The 19,052-nt window shown below is 40.9% G+C and overlaps 1 pseudogene; it reads left to right on the top strand.

Annotated features, from left to right (window-relative positions):
- The first annotated feature begins 17,583 nt into the window (after positions 1-17,583).
- LOC141141907 (U2 spliceosomal RNA) lies at positions 17,584-17,715 on the top strand (annotated as a pseudogene).
- Positions 17,716-19,052: the final 1,337 nt, after the last annotated feature.

Below are 19,052 nucleotides of genomic sequence, written 5' to 3'. Positions count from 1 at the left end.
TGACAACTCTGAAATCCTGGCTGAAGAGTTGACAATGTGGCAGAGTAACGGTGTGCTTTGCCAACCTGCACCCGCAGCTATGGAGGGGGAGATCTTATGGCGAATGCAGCAAGTGCTGACTTACCTTGATGAACCTGTTTCTGCATTGGATGATCTTGGATGGAGGAATGTGCCTGTCCAGCAGAATGCCAGAGAATCGGCAGTGGAAAATCTGAAGATTGCCGTCCCCAAACCTGAAGTGCTGACAACAGGGCAGAGCTCTGCTAACCTCTGCCCAGCACTGATAGCATCTTCTGGGTTCCACGGAGAGGAGATGGTGAACCTTTATCCCCAGACACCAGTTGCAGAGACAGGGGATTTGATAGACTTTTCTGCTGAGGAAGAACAACCTGGTGAGCCTCCAGCAGAAGAAGAGCTGTTATTAGGGCCAAACTTCACTATGCTCTGCCCAGCACCAACAGAAGTATCTGTGAAGTTACCAGGAACTTCCCCAGCTGAAGCGCTGGCAACCGGACAGAGGGTCCAAGATCTCTGCCCTACACCTGCGGCGGTTCCGTAAGGCTCAGGGTGAGAAGGAGCTGGTGACTTCCCAGCAGCAGATCAGGATACAGGGGGAGAAGGGAGAGGAGGTGTTCGTCGTCCCTCCCCAACAGTGAGCCGGAGCAGATGGTGTGGGGTTTCCAGCAGAAGGGCTGGCAACAGGGCCGAGTACTGCTGGACTCTGCCCTCAACTAACAGAGGATGGATGTCCTGTGAAGGGGGATGGGACTTCAGTCTCCACCTGTATACCCCAGGGATGCTGGGCAGTCGGCCCAGATCCCCAACAGCATGACGGAGTGAGCCCAGACACCCTGCCTTCTCTCCAGCAGCAGAAAGGACTCCAGGGAGAAGGGCCAGTCCAGGCCTCTCCCCAGTGGCAGATATGTTCTCTGAGGGAGGCAGAGGTTGGCTGGGTGAGTAATGCTTTGTTTGGAACAATTTGTTTGGGGTACTGTGTGGGTACAGGCATTAGAGGACTGGAACTACTGACTAACTTCGGAGTCAACCCGTCTGGGGTCTCCTCCTGTGTTAGTCTCCTGCCGAAAGGGGAGAAATGTGACAGACCTAGCCGGGAGAGAGACTTTTGGAGGGGACTGTATGCTAGCCTCTTGCTGAACGATCGGGGGCCCTTGCATTTGGAAATTTGGCAATTTTGAAAAGGACATTGCAAGAACATTACACTTAAAACATTATTGCCCAGCATCAGTATAGCATTAAATAATTGAAATCTTATTTACTAAATAATATGGAAAGGCACACTTATCAGATTGCTCACCCCCTCAGAGCCTGGGGGGAGATGCCTGTCGAGAACTTAAGGTCCTGCAGGCTTCTCCCTGTCGCCAAGTAACGCAACGTGGCGACTAGCCTCTGCTCCGGAGAAATGGCTTGCCTCATGCAGGTATCCTGCCTGCTGATATAAGGGGTGAGCAAAGCCAACAAACGGGGTCCGTCACCTGGAGAAAGTTCCTGAAATCCTCAGGATTATTCTCACGGATCTCACGGAGCAATGGCATGTGACATAATTGGTCACGCTGGAGCAACCATTTCTTCGTCCATGAACTCCTCCTCGCCCTGTTCATGGACTGGTCTTGGGCTGAAGAATGAACTACAGCACCAAGCACATACAATGCACAAGCTCTATGACGAGTACGTACACGTAACATGGCTTCAAAACGGTCGGCTGGTCAGAACGCACTTAACCGAACGCACTGAAGAACAGCAAGGCCTGTGAAGAGCGACCTAAAAATCAGCAACGAGCGGACAATAAAACAAAGGTTGCTCAATGCCAACTGACCACACGGACTGAAAAGCAGATACAAACCTCACAAGCACAGACTGAACAACAGTTAAAACGAACTGAAAAATATGAGTCTCACAAGCGCGAATCGTCTCTCACCAAACTTCTACTAACACGAGATAAACACGAGATTAGCAGAAGGAGCCCAAAGGGTGTCGTACGGGCTATTGGACTTCCGTTTTATAGTCTCGTCGGACTTGGTGTACGTCACCACGTACTAGGCTTTCGGACTTTTGTGTGATCGTATGTAGGCAAGTCCGTTCGTTAGAAAGTCCGCCGGAAGTCCGAAAAAAGTCCGTCGAAAATTTGTCGGACGGGCTGTTGGACTTTTGTAGAGGAAAGGTCCGACCGTGTGTACGCGTCATGAAGCGAACTGTTTTAACATGCAAATTACCTGAGCCAAGATAAATATCTGTAATAGTGAATTGAAAGGTGTATTTACTAAAATGTGTTTGTTTTCCAGAGAGGCAGTTCTGCCAGAGGTTCTTTGTGGTGAGGTATTATGAGTTATAGATAAATGGTACCGCTAAAAGGTTTATTACGTGTTTCTAATTTTTTTTCTCACTATGGTGAGAAAATACATTTTTTGGGGGAAATTAATGGTATACCATAAAAGGTGCCATAAAAACCGTGGAAGGGTAATTAAAGTTGAGCTCAACAATTTTTGGTATTTTAAAAAAGTGCACTGTTCCAAAATAAATAAGAAAGACTTTCTTTATGGAATGTAATGCAATGTATGTTTGTGCTTCATATGCTAATGTCTTGTTACAGGTATAGATCCATTGGTTTATTTTGTGTTTAGGAGGAAAAATTGAATGTTTATTACTAAAATGTTATTGGTGTTTTATCCCAATGAGTATGCTGACTTTTGTGTAGACTTTTTTTAAGACTGCTTAACCCCCCCCTGCTGTTATTGTAATTAGTTACACACCCAGCCATGCCTGGCTGTTCAAGCTTTGCTCATTGCCTAAGGTATGTTAATGTCCCTTAGCAGTCTGTGTGTCCCCAAGTATATTTCAGGCCTGCTTCCTGCCCAGTGTCACCATGCATTGCTATTTGCTCCTAGAGTTTACTGTTTGTCTGTTTTTACGTGGCTATTTGTTAGCAATTGTTAGCAATTGCCTAATGTGTTAGCAATTGCCTAATGTGTCAGTAGTGTATTTGTCACTAATATCTGTGTGTTTCAAGGCACGAATTGTACTCCAATGAGATGCCCCATATCCTTTTAAACACACGAACACTTCAGTGAAGGTGGAGGTGGCTACGTGCCAGCTTCTGCTCCCTCGGTTGACACTGGACGAATTTTTGGGATATTGATCATAAAATGCTCTGCCATTCAAAGTCCAGGGAAAGATTACAACCAATGACCTGTATCAAGGTGTAATTGTTGCTTATATTGTTATGCCCTCTCCCCTCTTTAAAAAGGAATTGGGGTTGGGACTTTATATGAGGCAATAACTACGATTTACCTCCATCCCTGATAATTTGGAAAAAGCAAAAAGAGGTTGGGACTTTGTGTGAGGCACACTGCTACATAACATAATATGAACCAATCAGTGTAAATATTATTTATTAAATACAAAAAGGCATACAGGACATAGTAACATAGTAAAATTAATAAAATTGCATGGTAAATAGTGGGTAACATATAAACCTTATATTGCAATCAATATATAGTACATATTAAGCTTACAATAAAAAAAAACTTAATAGACCTAGAAATGTAAGCCTGATTGTAATGGTAGCATATAACTCAACAGTATTAGATTGGTGCATAATGATAATTTGATGGTAGTCAGATAGTGGGGTGACGTCGCATCATAGGAAAGCTCTACGCGTTACGTGGTTAGTATACCACTCGTCAGGAGCAGATGCAAGGTTTGGGATATATCTAGGATAAATTGCCAAAATTAGTAGAGTAAAAAATAAATAAGAAATACGAAATTAAAAGGAAAGAGGGGGAGCAGACAGGGATCCTGACCACTCTTACCTAGTCGTATAAAAAGGTAAATTTGTATATGGTAACCATATTGGAATAATGCTAGATATAGCGTTATCCCCGGAAACTGAGGCAGTGTAACCCTGAGGTATGGCATCGGCACCAGCAGCCAGGGAAAAGTCATGTAGATAAGGATCTCCAGTGCTAAAGCTGTAGTATGTGGTAATATATAGTAGTCATACTGTAGTTGATTCCAAAAAATTCCTGTAAAGATAAGCATTGGAACAATGAGCTAGTAGTAGCCACTAAGTGCTGGAGAAAGAAGACACACCCAAGTGGGTAAAATACTAGGTGGGATAAAAAGAAAAAAGGAGAAAAAATAGAAGGACCGTAGGTGAACCAAAAGGGGTGAAAAATAAATTAGCATAGAACTAGTGATAGCTGAGCATAGTAGCCCATAAAGTAAGGAAATTAATGTGAGAAAAAAAGGTGAAGAGGTATAATACGACCAAATAAGGTTGGTATATAAAGGTGACGGAGTGAGGCAGGGATGGTGAAATAAGTAGTAAAGTGACAAACAGCCAGGTGAATGGGATGTGATGTGAAGGGGTAAGAAATACCTGATACAGTAATAAAAAGGTAGACATAAGAAACCAATAGTGAGGAAGGGTGTACATACCAAGAATAAGGGCGCGGTACATACAATGGAAATAATGGCCAATAGACTAAGGGCAACCACCAACGACACGCTGCGTGAGGAGGGAGGGTGGCGTCATCGCCTGAGCTCAACCCAACGCCCGGCATTATGGCGCCAAAACCTCCCTCATATACACGCAGAATGGACAAACACATCGGTGTCATGACATCATGATTGGCGTCATGACGCAAGGCGTATGGGCGTGGCGTCGACCCACAGCGGGATACCTCCCCCGCCCCTCGGGCAGGAGAGAGGAAGGGAAGTACCCGGTGCGGGTCGCAGTTCCCGGGGACAACGGAAGTGGCCAAACCCTGACCACAGTGTATAGCACTGTGTAAATAAGAATGGCTACGTTAGGTCACAGATCATAAAGAGGGTAAAATGGTGTAGCAGTGTGCTTCCATCCCTAGTAACTTGAAAAAGGAATTGGGGTTGGGACTTTATATGAGGCAATAACTACGATTTACCTCCATCCCTGATAATTTGGAAAAAGCAAAAAGAGGTTGGGACTTTGTGTGAGGCACACTGCTACATAACATAATATGAACCAATCAGTGTAAATATTATTTATTAAATACAAAAAGGCATACAGGACATAGTAACATAGTAAAATTAATAAAATTGCATGGTAAATAGTGGGTAACATATAAACCTTATATTGCAATCAATATATAGTACATATTAAGCTTACAATAAAAAAAAAAACTTAATAGACCTAGAAATGTAAGCCTGATTGTAATGGTAGCATATAACTCAACAGTATTAGATTGGTGCATAATGATAATTTGATGGTAGTCAGATAATGGGGTGACGTCGCATCATAGGAAAGCTCTACGCGTTACGTGGTTAGTATACCACTCGTCAGGAGCAGATGCAAGGTTTGGGATATATCTAGGATAAATTGCCAAAATTAGTAGAGTAAAAAATAAATAAGAAATACGAAATTAAAAGGAAAGAGGGGGAGCAGACAGGGATCCCGACCACTCTTACCTAGTCGTATAAAAAGGTAAATTTGTATATGGTAACCATATTGGAATAATGCTAGATATAGCGTTATCCCCGGAAACTGAGGCAGTGTAACCCTGAGGTATGGCATCGGCACCAGCAGCCAGGGAAAAGACATGTAGATAAGGATCTCCAGTGCTAAAGCTGTAGTATGTGGTAATATATAGTAGTCATACTGTAGTTGATTCCAAAAAATTCCTGTATAGATAAGCATTGGAACAATGAGCTAGTAGTAGCCACTAAGTGCTGGAGAAAGAAGACACACCCAAGTGGGTAAAATACTAGGTGGGATAAAAAGAAAAAAGGAGAAAAAATAGAAGGACCGTAGGTGAACCAAAAGGGGTGAAAAATAAATTGGGGGAATGTGACGTCGCATCATAGGAAAGCTCTACGCGTTTCGTGGTTAGTATACCACTCGTCAGGAGCAGATGCAGGGTTTGGGATAGATCTAAGATAAATTGCCAAAATTAGTAGAGTAAAAAATTAAATAATATTTACACTGATTGGTTCATATTATGTTATGTAGCAGTGTGCCTCACACAAAGTCCCAACCTCTTTTTGCTTTTTCCCAATTTTTCAGGGATGGAGGTAAATCGTGACTGCTGAAGTGCAATAAGCCCAGGTCCCATACCATAACATTACCAAAGTAACTTTTAAACCTTACCCCTTCTTCCCATCCAATAAAGACCCCTTACAACCATTAATGTTGGAAAAGGCAAGGCCACAGCTTTTCCTTGTCAAAAGAAGTTTATTGAGTGTACAATGTTATAAAGATACATAAAGTAAGTTTACAAGGATCTATAAAGTAAGCTCATTGTTTTACAGTAGGGTTTATATAGGTAAATATCATGAAATTTCAAATATTAAACATTGGGTTCACGTAAACCTAAATTAAAGATATATATAATTTCCTTAGTTACTTTTGTAGGTATTTAAATGATTTATACCTACTATACATATTGTTTACAAGTAGAGTGTATATAGGTCAAATAAATTCTGATAATGAGCTTTAATCGTAAGGTGGAGAAAAGGAAAGAGAAAGAAGAAAAAGGGTTGAAAGGTAGAGGTATGGTCCACAAGGTTGTCCCGCTCGTCAGTTTATTATTCTTTTTAGTTCTCTTTGAAGCCTTAGAATGGGTGTCTCTGTAAGTCATTTAATCTGTTACCATGGCAACAGGACAGAGTCATTGAAGTTTGACAGGAACTGTTGTTTTATCCAAGGATGCCAAAGTTTTTCAAATTTTGGAATTTGATTTTGATCGATGGCTACCATCTTAGCATGGGACATTGTATTATTCATTCTGTGAATTGTTTCTGCTAGTACCAATGTAGGAGATTTCCATGCCTTGGCCACTGTTTGTTTTGCAGCCGTTATTAGTTGGATCATAAGTTTGAATTGAGAGAGTGTTAACCATTCCGGTTTTAGATTAAGTAAAGTTAAATATGGATCTGGTTGTATTATTTTTTAAAATATTTTAGATGCAATCACGAAGACTTCCTTCCAGAAGGTTTGGATTACTGGGCACGTCCACCATATGTGTAAATATGTGCCTATTTCTGGGCATCCTCGAAAACAAAGAGTTGAGGTATTAGGTGAATATTTTGCCACTCTAGCGGGTACAAGGTACCAGCGAGTTAGGACTTTATAATTTGTCTCCAGTGCTAAGATGTTGGGTGAAGATGACTTAGATGTGAGCCATATGTTAGACCAGTCCGTGTCTTCTAAAGTTCGTCCCAGGTCCTCCTCCCACCTCTGAACGTAAGAGGGTCTATTAAGATTTGCTACTCCATATAATTGATTATAAAGTGATGAAATTGTACCTTTAGCAAATGGATCTTTTGTACAGATTGATTCAAAAATGGATAATTGGGATAATGGTGTATCCCCCTTTAGGAATGGTGTATAGAAATTTTTGATTTGGAGATATCTAAATATCTCAGAGTTTGGTAGATCATATTTTTCTCTAAGCGATGGGAATGAAAGGAATGATTTAGATGCTATGAAGTCATTTAGTGTCTGAATGCCTGATGTTGTCCAAGCTTTAAAAGAATTTGGGTAGATCCATGCCGGATAAAAGGCCGGATTTCTGATAAAAGAAAGGAGAGGATTGTGTGGAGATTGTAACTGATATTTGGTTTTTAGTTTATCCCAGAGAGATAAGAAGTGTTTAGTTATGGGATTATGAATTTTAAAGCGGTCTTTAGGATCAAGCCATAATAAATTTGATATTAATAGAGGGTCGTTTTCTGAAGCCTCTATAAATACCCATAATGGTATTTCCTGTTTTGCATGGTATTTGGACAGACTGGCCAAATGTGCTGCTCTGTAGTAGTTAGTAAAATTAGGGTATCCCAGGCCTCCTTTATTTTTGGGAAGATGTAGTGTGTGTATAGGTATACGTGATTTAGAAGAGCCCCATATAAACGAAGTTGCTCTTTTTTGTACTATTCTCAAAAAATAGGAAGGAATTGGAATAGGGAGGACTCTGAATAGATAAAGCAATTTGGGTAGAATAGTCATTTTGATTGCATTAATCTTCCCTATCCAGGATAAAGGAAGTTGCGACCATTGTTTTATTAGATTTGTGATCTGTCTTAATACAGGAGGATAATTGGTTGAGAATAAGTCAGAATGAGATGCTGTTAAATGAATTCCAAGATATGGGATTGATTTTTCTGCCCATGTGAATGGGAGTGCAGCCCTAGCCGGGATCAATTCCATGTTTGTGAGTGAAATATTAAGCACTAGGCATTTCTTAGGATTAATCATAAGGCCGGATAGGGCTGCAAATCCATCAAGAGCTGGTATTAAGTTAGGACCAGAGACCTGTGGTGATGATAGAAAAAGTAATATATCATCTGCAAATATACATAATTTGTGTGTAATACCTCCTACTTCAATGCCAGTTATAGTTTGGTTTGTTCTGATGTATTGGGCCATGGGTTCGAGTATAAGGGCAAATAATAAGGGAGATAATGGGCAACCCTGTCGGGTACCTCTTTCGATATTAAAGGCTTCAGATTTGTATCCAGCATATTTTATATAGGCTTTGGGTTTATTATATAATGCTTTGATCCATGTTAAAAAGTGGGGTCCAAAACCCCATTTTTGTAATGAATATTGCATATATTGCCAGGATACTGTGTCAAATGCCCTCTTAATATCGAGAGATAGAAAACATAAAGGGATTTTCCGTTTTTTAGCAATATGTGCCAATAACACTGCCCTGCGTATATTATCGCCTGCCTGTCTATTTGGCATGAAGCCTACTTGATCTCTATGTATTAATTTTCCTATAATGCTATTGAGGCGTTTTGCTATTATTTTTGCTAATAATTTAATATCGAGGTTTAACAGAGAGATAGGCTGATAATTCACACAGGAAGTATCATCAGAAAGGGGTTTTGGGATCATACAAACAATTGCCATTAGTGTTTCTTGCCGAAAAGAATGTCCATCTAGAAGTTTGTTAAAAGTTTCAGTGAGAATGGGAGAGAGTATTTCTGAGAATGTTTTATAGTATAAAGCCGAGTAGCCGTCTGGGGCTGGTCTTTTGTTAAGTTTTAGGTCTTTTATGGCGTTAGCAACTTCATCTATAGTTATAGGCTCATCCAAACTGCTTTTTTGATTCTGAGATAACTCAGGTAAGGTTATTTTTGAGAAGAAGGATTCAGCTTCTGTAGGATTAAATTCATTGTTTGTCTTGTATAAAGTTGCGAGATGTGAGTGAAATTTATGGACTATTTTAACTGGATTACAAGTGTAAACATTTTTTGATAATTTCAAACGTATTGGTTTGAAAGATTTGTTAGTTGAATTTAATGCCCGAGCCAAATATGTACCTGGTTTGTTTGTATTCATGTAGAAATTGTGTTTGGAGCGTTTGAGGGATTTATCAACTGACTCAGTGAGAAAAAGATCGTATTCCAATCTAGATTTTTCCAGATGAGATTTTGTACTCTGAGATGGATTATCTTGAAATGATATGTAGGCTGCATTAAAATTGAGTTCTAGTTTTTTTGCTAGATTTTTGCGTTCCCGTTTAAATAGTGCCATTTGTCTTTGTATTGTACCACGCAAGACAGGCTTATGAGCTTCCCACAGTGTTATTGGGGAGATGTCTGTTGTATTATTAATTGATATGTATTCCTTTAAAGCTTGTTCAATGGCCATCTGATGTAGTGGGTGTTTGAGCATTATGTCCGGTAAGTACCACGTTGGGTCATGCGCTTTTGGTATGGCTGAGGCTATAGTAGTGTATACTGCATTATGGTCAGACCACGGAATCGGAATTATATCTGATGCAATAATTTCTGGTATCATTCCTATTGTTAGAAAAATATGATCTATTCTGGTGAAGGTTTGATGAGGGTGCGAGAAATAAGTGAATTTCTTTTTCATTGGGTTACTTTCTCTCCATGAATCTACCAGATTGTATTTGGAAAGAAGTTGAGAAAAAGGTAATCTAGAGGTTATTTTGGATGGTGTAAAAGGTGATTTATCTAGAAATGGGAGGAGGACCTGGTTCGAATCCCCACACATTATTACTGTTCCTATTTTGTGTGTATTAATCACTTGTAATATATGTGAGAGGAATGGTGTAGGTTGTTTGTTAGGAGCGTAGTAGGAAATCACCGTGATTGCTGTATCCATTATATAACCCATGAGTATCAGGTATCTACCCTCTGGGTCTTTAATTTCTGATGATAAGGTGAATGGTGTGGATCGGTGAAATGCAATTAGAGTTCCCCTTTGCTTGGTACAGGCAGAAGCCGTGTAAATTTGTTGATAAAAAGGAGAAATATATTTTGGAGTAGAATCTTTGGTGAAGTGTGTTTCTTGGAGGCATACTATGTAAGCCTTCTTGTTATGGAAAGTACGGAAGGCTTTGGTCCTTTTTTGAGGGACATTTATTCCCTGAACATTCAGGGAAAGTATATTCAGTGGTGCCATGGCAATAGATCAAATAGTTTTGACTTACTTTTTGTTATGCAGAGCTGACTGCGCAGATCAACCTGTGTGGACTGAAGAGATGAATAGATAGAAAAGAAACCAGTGAATTCTGGAGTAAAGAGTAAACAAAAAACATATGAGATTAGATGATACATTGTATAAATTATTTTTTGCAAGTAATCACAATTTACCCGTGAAAGAGAATAAATATCTCTCTCAGGGGAATAAGTGCCTTCGTCACACTCCCACATAATATGGTTGGGAGAATGAGGAGGGCTAATGGGGGTACATGGATCTTCCGCTTACAGGAGAGAAGTGCTATGTCAAAAGACATCAAAATGATGTTTCATTAATTGGAGTGCAGAATATAGTTTTTGTTGAAATTATTTATTCCAGGGTGGTTGTATATGGTTAGTCTTGCCCTAGGCTAAATAATTCAGTTAGAAAGGTACTGTTAATAACTTTGGTATTGATGAAGATAGTTTGAATTATTTTGGGATTTTAACCCTTTTAGAGTAAACAATTACATATTTAATTCATATGTAACTGTTTAGATATGTTAACTCATAAAATTGAGGTTGTATTGCTTCAGATTAGAATAAACAAAAACATAATTCTAGGAACTAGTTAGGTAATAATATATTTGTTTTAAGAAAAGAAAGAAAAAGCTTCCATTACTTCTGGATTATTGAATATATTTGTCCTAAAAAGTAATAAATCTATTGTTATTACTTGATAATATATAACTGAACAAGAATTTCCTTATTTCACTTATATATTCTAAGGCTATATGAATCAGAAGTAATAAGAAATATAACTGGAATGTAACATGATCCCACACAGTGTGTGACTATCAGAATGCAGTTACATTCAGTTATAAATATAGGTTTTTTTATAGAGAACCATCTCTTAGTATAATAAATGAAGAGATATCAGGAATTAGGATGTCAGTCCATTGAATCTTCTTGGTCCATGGATGATGTGGCATAATGGGGCGTACACACGGTCGGACTTTTCGTCTACAAAAGTCCAACGGACGCCGACGGACTAAAGCTGGTTGGTAATTCGATCGTGTGTGGGCTTCTCTGGACTTTCAGCAGACTTTTTCAGCCTCAAATCCGACGGACTTTAGATTTGAAACATGCTTCAAATCTTTACGTCGTAACTACGACGGACCCTGAAATCCGCTCGTCTGTGTGCTAGTCCGACGGACAAAAACCCACGCTAGGGCAGCTATTGGCTACTGGCTATGAACTTCCTTATTTTAGTCCGGTGTACGTCATCACGTACGAATCCGTCGGACTTTTGTGTGGTCGTGTGTAGGCAAGTCCGTTCGTTAGAAAGTCTGCTGCAAGTCCGCCGAAAGTCCGCCGGAAGTCTGTCGGACAGGCTGTCGGACTTTTGTAGACGAAAAGTCCGACCGTGTGTACGCCCCATAACGGCCTCTTTTGTGAGAATGATGATTCCCATTTTGTTCTGAAATTTTCTGGGTGCTGCCTGAAGGTGAAGATGACGCCATTCTTCTGCGTGTGGGAGTGTTGCTGCTTGTGGGTTCTGTCAGATTTAATTTTAAAAGGGTTTGTTGTAGTTCATCTGCTGATCTGCTTCTGTAAATTGTACCTTGGTAGTTAAATCTGACGGAAAAGGGGAAGCCCCATTGATACATAATGTTGTGGCGTTGCAGTTCCATTAGTTGGGGTTTCATGGATCGTCTTTTAGTAATAGTAAGTTGGGATAGGTCAGCAAAAATTTGATAATTGTGTCCTTGAAAATTAAGTTCCTTTTTTTCTCTTGCAGCAATTAGTATTTGTTCTTTCGTTCTGTAATAATGAAATTTTGTGATTATATCACGTGGGGGTCCATCTTTCTTTTTGGCTGTGAGGGCTCTGTGTACTCTGTCCAGTTCTAAACGTTCAATAGGGATATCTGGCTTTAGTTCTTGTAATAGAGCAGTAATAGTAGATTGCAGGTCTGTCACAGTTTCAGGTATTCCCCTTATGCGCAAGTTTGAATGTCTGGCTCTATTTTCGTAATCTTCGAGCTTAGTTTGAAGTATTAAATTCTCTTTTTTTAATTGTTCCAATTCTGTTATATTTTCTTGGGTTGTAATTTTAATTTCATCCATTTTTATTTCTAAGGCTGCGGTGCGGTTTCCCAGCTCTCTTATTTCTTTGGTTAGGCTTTTTGTTATTTGGTCTGAGGTTTGTTTTAAAGCCTTATGAAGCATCTTTTCAAATTGTAATAATATTACTGGGGATACTGAGGAGGCTTGTGGAGAAGTTTGTGAGAGGATTTGTTCTGTATCTGACTCAAATGGAGAGTCTTGCTGTGACATTTTCTGTCTGTGAGAGCACCCTGATGCTGTATCTTGTGAGGTGACTGGAGCTGCTTCAGCTGCAGTGAGTGCCTGTAAGCTCTTTGTGAGGTGATTTTTATTTCTGCCACGGTTTCCTCCCAGTACCATATTTCCTGCCCAAACTTTCACAGTTTGTTCCCTGGGGCAAAAAGGTTCAAATGGATACCTTTTGAGCCTGCAGGCTCCGCTTTGTCCTTCTCTTCTCTCCTCAGCGGTGTGGAGCTCTAACAATGCATGTCTGCTCCGCTAGGCTCCGCCTCCTACCCCCAAGGCCACAGCTTTTATTAACTCAAAAACATAACATTAACATTTTAACAGTGCCAGTCACAGTTGCACTGTGAGCACACAATTCCAAATGGGAAAGGGAGATGAAGGAGGGGCCTGTCCTTACCATAAGTGCCGGACCGGCCGTTTATCTCCCAGTTACCATCAAGGGCATACCTATTAAGCCATATTTGCTGGCAAGGTCACCAAAACCGCAGCAAGCTGTGACATACCAACCAGAAATAGGGCAGGAGGGTGGGCAGCTCTTTCATTCTTCAATCCGAAAAGGCCCAGAATCCCCTGGGGTGCCAAACTATTGAGGTCAGGCCCAACCCCGTCCCATCCTGCACCAATCCCGAGTGACCCCAATAGTCACCTTTACTCCGCCCTGGCCATGCCCCCATCAGTCAGGGCTCTCTTTCCCGAAGGGTTCAAGAGGCCTTCATTGGGTTGAGCTCAGGCGATGACGCGACCCTCCCTCCTCACGCAGCGTGTCGTTGGTGGTCGCCGTTAGTCTATTGGCCATTATTTCCATCCTATGTACCGCGCCCTTATTCTTGGTATGTACACCCTTCCTCACTATCGGTTTCTTATGTCTACCTTTTTATTACTGTATCAGGTATTTCTTACCCCTTCACATCACATCCCATTCACCTGGCTGTTTGTCACTTTACTACTTATTTCACCATTCCTGCCTCACTCCGTCACCTTTATATACCAACCTTATTTGGTCGTATTATACCTCTTCACCTTTTTTTCTCACATTTATTTCCTTACTTTATGGGCTACTATGCTCATCTATCACTAGTTCTATGCTAATTTATTTTTCACCCCTTTTGGTTCACCTACGGTCCTTCTATTTTTTCTCCTTTTTTTTTTTTTTTATCCCACCTAGTATTTTACCCACTTGGGTGTGTCTTCTTTCTCCAGCACTTAGTGGCTACTACTAGCTCACTGTTCCAATGCTTATCTTTACAGGAATTTTTTGGAATCAACTACAGTATGACTACTATATATTACCACATACTACAGCTTTACACTGGAGATCCTTATCTACATGTCTTTTCCCTGGCTGCTGGTGCCGATGCCATACCTCAGGGTTACACTGCCTCAGTTTCCGGGGATAACGCTATATCTAGCATTATTCCAATATGGTTACCATATACAAATTTACCTTTTTATACCTTTTTATTCTGCTCCCCCTCTTTCCTTTTAATTTCGTAATTCTTATTTTTTTTTACTCTACTAATTTTGGCAATTTATCCTAGATATATCCCAAACCCTGCATCTGCTCCTGACGAGTGGTATACTAACCACGAAATGCGTAGAGCTTTCCTATGATGCGACGTCACATTCCCCCATGTTTTACCATCTTATCTGACTACCATCAAATTATCATTATGCACCAGTCTAATATTGTTGAGTTATATGCTACCATTACAATCAGGCCTAAATTTCTAGGTCTATTAAGTTTTTTTTTTTATTGTAAGCTTAATATGTACTATATATTGATTGCAATATAAGGTTTATATGTTACCCACTATTTACCATGCAATTTTATTAATTTTACTATGTTACTATATCCTGTATGCCTTTTTGTATTTAATAAATAATATTTACACTGATTGGTTCATATTATGTTATGTAGCAGTGTGCCTCACACAAAGTCCCAACCTCTTTTTGCCCTCTCCCCTCTTTATTCTTGTCTGATTTTGTATGCTGTCTCATACTAAATTGTTTCTAAATAAAGATTTTACAAAAAAAAAAATTAACTTGCACTGTTCTGAGTGTTGGAGAAAGGAAGGTGTTGTGCTATGGGAAAAGGCAACACAACAATGCTGGCACAGAAGGGGGTTGTGTCTAATGGATGCCGGGGTAGTGTCCCAACTGGTCCTAAACAAAGTTAAAAATACATGAGACCTGATACCAGGGTACTGGTGCTGGTATCACATGTCTAATGATGCACTGTTTTCAGCATCAGGTTAACTTGTACTCAGCAGGGTACACTACCTCGGGGAGTCTATTGTACATCTCCTCTTGCCCTGGGCATGGATAGAGCAGGAACACAGGGTTGTACACTGATCTCCCCTGAAGAAAGGTTTTATAGCAAACATGACATCCCCTTATACCTACTGAAACTTCTGTTGGGATTCAGGGAGGAGTTAAAAGTTGGGTAGTTGGGTAGTTTGGGCAACAGGATTTAAATAGTGCCAACAGTTTGTGCAGGGCATGAATAGAAGGGCCCTGCTCAAGGGTTCATGATCTAAGGAGAGGAGGGTGGTACAACAATAATAGCTGCTGGGAATTATCTGATATGGAGCTGACTGAGGTAACATTTTAGGTGGAGGCGGGGTAGGCTTCCTGGAATAAAATAGTTTTTTTTAAGAATTACCTAGGTGTGAAAATGGTAGGGCCTGGCTGGACATATTGGGGTGGGGGGGGGTTCCAGAGGTTCTGGAGCAGCCCTGAGGTTGAGCATTGGAGGAGGTAACAATGGAGCTGGAAATCAGGATGTCTTAGGAGGAGTGAAGTGGATGATTGGGGTGATCTCAAGATCAAAAGAGGTTAATCCAAATATCTCAAACTAAGGTTTCTTAATGGGAAAAGTTCATTCAGGTACAGTCAAGGGCCACAGCTTTAGTAAACTCCACCCTGTTGCTGTTCTGATGTGGGTAACTATTAAGAGACCGAGGTAGAGTATTGTGCGCATTTAAAAGAGGACCCTAGAACTATATTTTTCTTTTTTTGTTGTTTTGGGGAGAAGCCTATAACAATTTGAGTAGTAACGTGCAGTCAGGTTTACCTGAATTCTAAAAGTTTCAATCATTTTTTCTCTCTCTTTGTTAATATCTATGTACCTGACCTGCAAATATACTGCTAATGGGAGAGGAGTTCCCCTTTCTGTTAAAGAAATATATATATATTTTTGTTTTTAGCAGTCAGCAATAGCTTTTAAGGCAACTAACGTATTCTATTTTTTATTTTATTGTTATTTTTTTTTAATACAGATTCAATGCTCTTTAACAGTCTAAAATAGATTCTGAACTAAAAATCTTAGTTGGAGCAGCATTAAATCTCTAATTTTTTTTTGTTTTTTGTTTTCATTACTATTTTTACTATTTTTCTTGTTCATTTTCATTACTCACCTCTCTTCTGTTCCTTTTCTTTCTCTAATATTATGCTTTCTAATTTTTTCTTTTGGTTTCTATCGTCTATCTCCTCAAGATAATATAACTAAGACATCAGTCATATAATTTTTGTTTTTACAAATTAGGAGGCGTGAGCATTCCTGCCTGCCAGTATCCCTGGACATCCAGGTCTTATTTAATTCTACCTCCCAAATGTATATCTGAACCCCATGAGCAGGCGTGGTAAACCCAGGGACCTGGCAATAGCAGGCAGTGTTGACTATCCTTACCATCAAGGGCCATGGATGATACTGGCTGTTGCTCAGACTCTGTACCCTGTTGGGATCCTACTTTACTCATCCACATTACACCCCTTATAAGCATTAAGTGTTAATGGCCAACCCGCTGCTCATGTCCGGCATTCCTCCAATAACAGTACAATGACATTCTCCTTTTTTTTGTATTCATGCATGACTGTCCGGAGGCCCACCCGACCACCACCTGAAGAAGCAACACAACCAAGTCATTTTCTTGAGACAAATGCGGTCCGATCCAATGGATGCAACCATTACACCATATTCCCAAGTTACAGGACTAGATATGCCAGGATCCCACCATCGATGTTGGAGTTCCGCTCTTCTAAGGGAGAGGAGCGTGAAGACATCACAGCACAGGCACTCATGGTCCGGATGTCGAGTCTCAAAGGCACCAGGATTCCTTTGCTGTCTCAAGTCTACCTTGATGGGTTCCGGCGTGTTCAAGAAAGGAAGAGGAGGCCTCAGTGGTGTGGAGGGGAAGGGTTGGGTCTTCTGGACTGTTGTGGGTGGGTACAGGATCATTGAGGGAGGGCATAAGTTCAAGAATGAACTTCAGGGGAAGCTGATGTGGAAATTTTTTTATGTGTGTGTATATATATATATATATATATATATATATATATATATATATATATGTTTTAAGGTTTGTGTATATATATGGGTATATATATATATATATATATATATATATATATATATATATATATATATATATATATATATATATATATATATAAATATTTGTGTATGTGTTATAGGAACGTGTGTGTACTTAATATTTTATGGCCCAGCTTACTTCTTTTCACTGCCTCTCAAAAGCTGTTTGATGTCTTCAAAGAGGGCTAACTGTTTTAAGGCAGACATAGAGGCACCAAAGAGAGTCTAATGTTTAAACATGATGGCAAACTGAACTTGAAATTACAGCCAATCAGAATTTGATGCAACTCTGGACCAATGACAAGGTTCCAGGGTGGGTAGAACCTGGATTGGTGGGAGTAGGGATAGAGGGGGGGTATAAAAACAGTACAGAGAGCTACTCACGCTCTCTTCCTCTCGGTGTGCCCCCCCTGCAAGCATGGTAACGTAAAATCTTCTCGGCCTTTTGGCTAAGATCAAGTGTAGTATCTGTTCTTATCAGTTTCCAGGAGGTGGCGCTTGCTTCCGTCCCTGATCTATGGCAAAATAGTGAAGGGATGGCGGTTGCTATGCAAAGCCTGCTGGAGTAAAGGTGACCTGGAGCGGTTCGTAGCCAAAAGGGAAGCCTTCTGATGGGGATGGAGAACCACGGGGTCTGATCCGGAGGGTCGGGCTCCTGGCCTTCTGGCCTAGATTGGGGTAGCTCCAGCCAGTTTTTCTGGGAGAGAACACTTACTCCTCCTTCGGGGGGGGGGGAGTGGTCAGTATCTCCTGAATATAATTAGGCAGGAGGAACGCAACGACGGTGGAGCCTGGTGGTAAAGGGCTCCCACCAAGTTTCCTGAACTCCAGGCCTTCCTGGTTGGGGTGGGGGCTGCTGTGGTCTGGGCTGTGGGTCAGGGTTGCTTTGAAAAGCCAGTGATGAATGTGCCCCTGAAGTGGCAGTTCAGGGGTGCCGTATAGTCACTGTGTTCAGGCACTTGATTTTATGGCACCATGGTCACTTCACCACTACACACGTTTTTCACACCTGCCTCTAGGGCCGAGCCTTTTGGCTAGTACCAGGGGAAATTTTTATGCCTGGCCGGAGGGCCGGCCATTGTATTACACAATGGTCACTTTCACACTCCCATCTTACTATCTCCCTCACTCTTTTATTTATCCCCGTGTTTTGTATTTTTTTTTGTTTGTGATGTATACACGTTTTGTCACAGTGTGGCGAGTAGGGTGTGGGTCCTCGGGCCTACTCTGAAAGTCTTGGGAAGGGGTGGACATAGGCCTTCTGGCTTGGTTTGCCCTCTCCTTTGGGGTCTCCCTTCAGGGGAGCCCCATCTGTATTTGGGTTGGTCTGTTTTGGCAGACCTTCCAGGAAACGGGGGTCCGCCTGGTTTCGGCCAGATGGTCCCATTGTCTGAGTACCTCAGTCCCTGTCTGGAGCCTAACGCCCCGGGGGATCAGGGTAAGGTCTTTCCCTAGTGGAGGACCCTGAACACCCGCTACAGGTTTTTGTGTTTCACTTTTTTTTGGCACCGGGTGGAAGTTTTTGAGGTGTGTTTGCACGCCACTGGCTTTAAAAATAAAAAAAAACGTAAAATCTTCTCGGCCTTTTGGCTAAGATCAAGTGTAGTATCGACTTTAGCCTTTAGGGGTGTCTCTGCTTCACAGCTGGGACGTTGAGAATAGACATGTGCACAACAAAAAATTTAGTTTAGTTTAGTTTAGTTTCGTCTTGTTTCCGTGGATTCGTAACGATTCGTAATTTCGTAATACGCGAGGGTTCATATTCGGACTCGTTCGTATTTTCGTAACTGTTGTATTTTCGTTAAACTTTTAACGATATAATTCGTAATTCCGTTAGTCTTGCAATTCGTAATTTCATAAAACATGGTTCGATTCGGAGTCATTCGTATTTTCGTTGT

Source organism: Aquarana catesbeiana, linkage group LG04 (assembly GCF_042186555.1).
Source record: "Aquarana catesbeiana isolate 2022-GZ linkage group LG04, ASM4218655v1, whole genome shotgun sequence".
NCBI lineage: Eukaryota > Metazoa > Chordata > Amphibia > Anura > Ranidae > Aquarana > Aquarana catesbeiana.
Note: the sequence above shows the minus strand (reverse complement) of the source record. Positions and strands in the feature narration are given on the sequence as shown.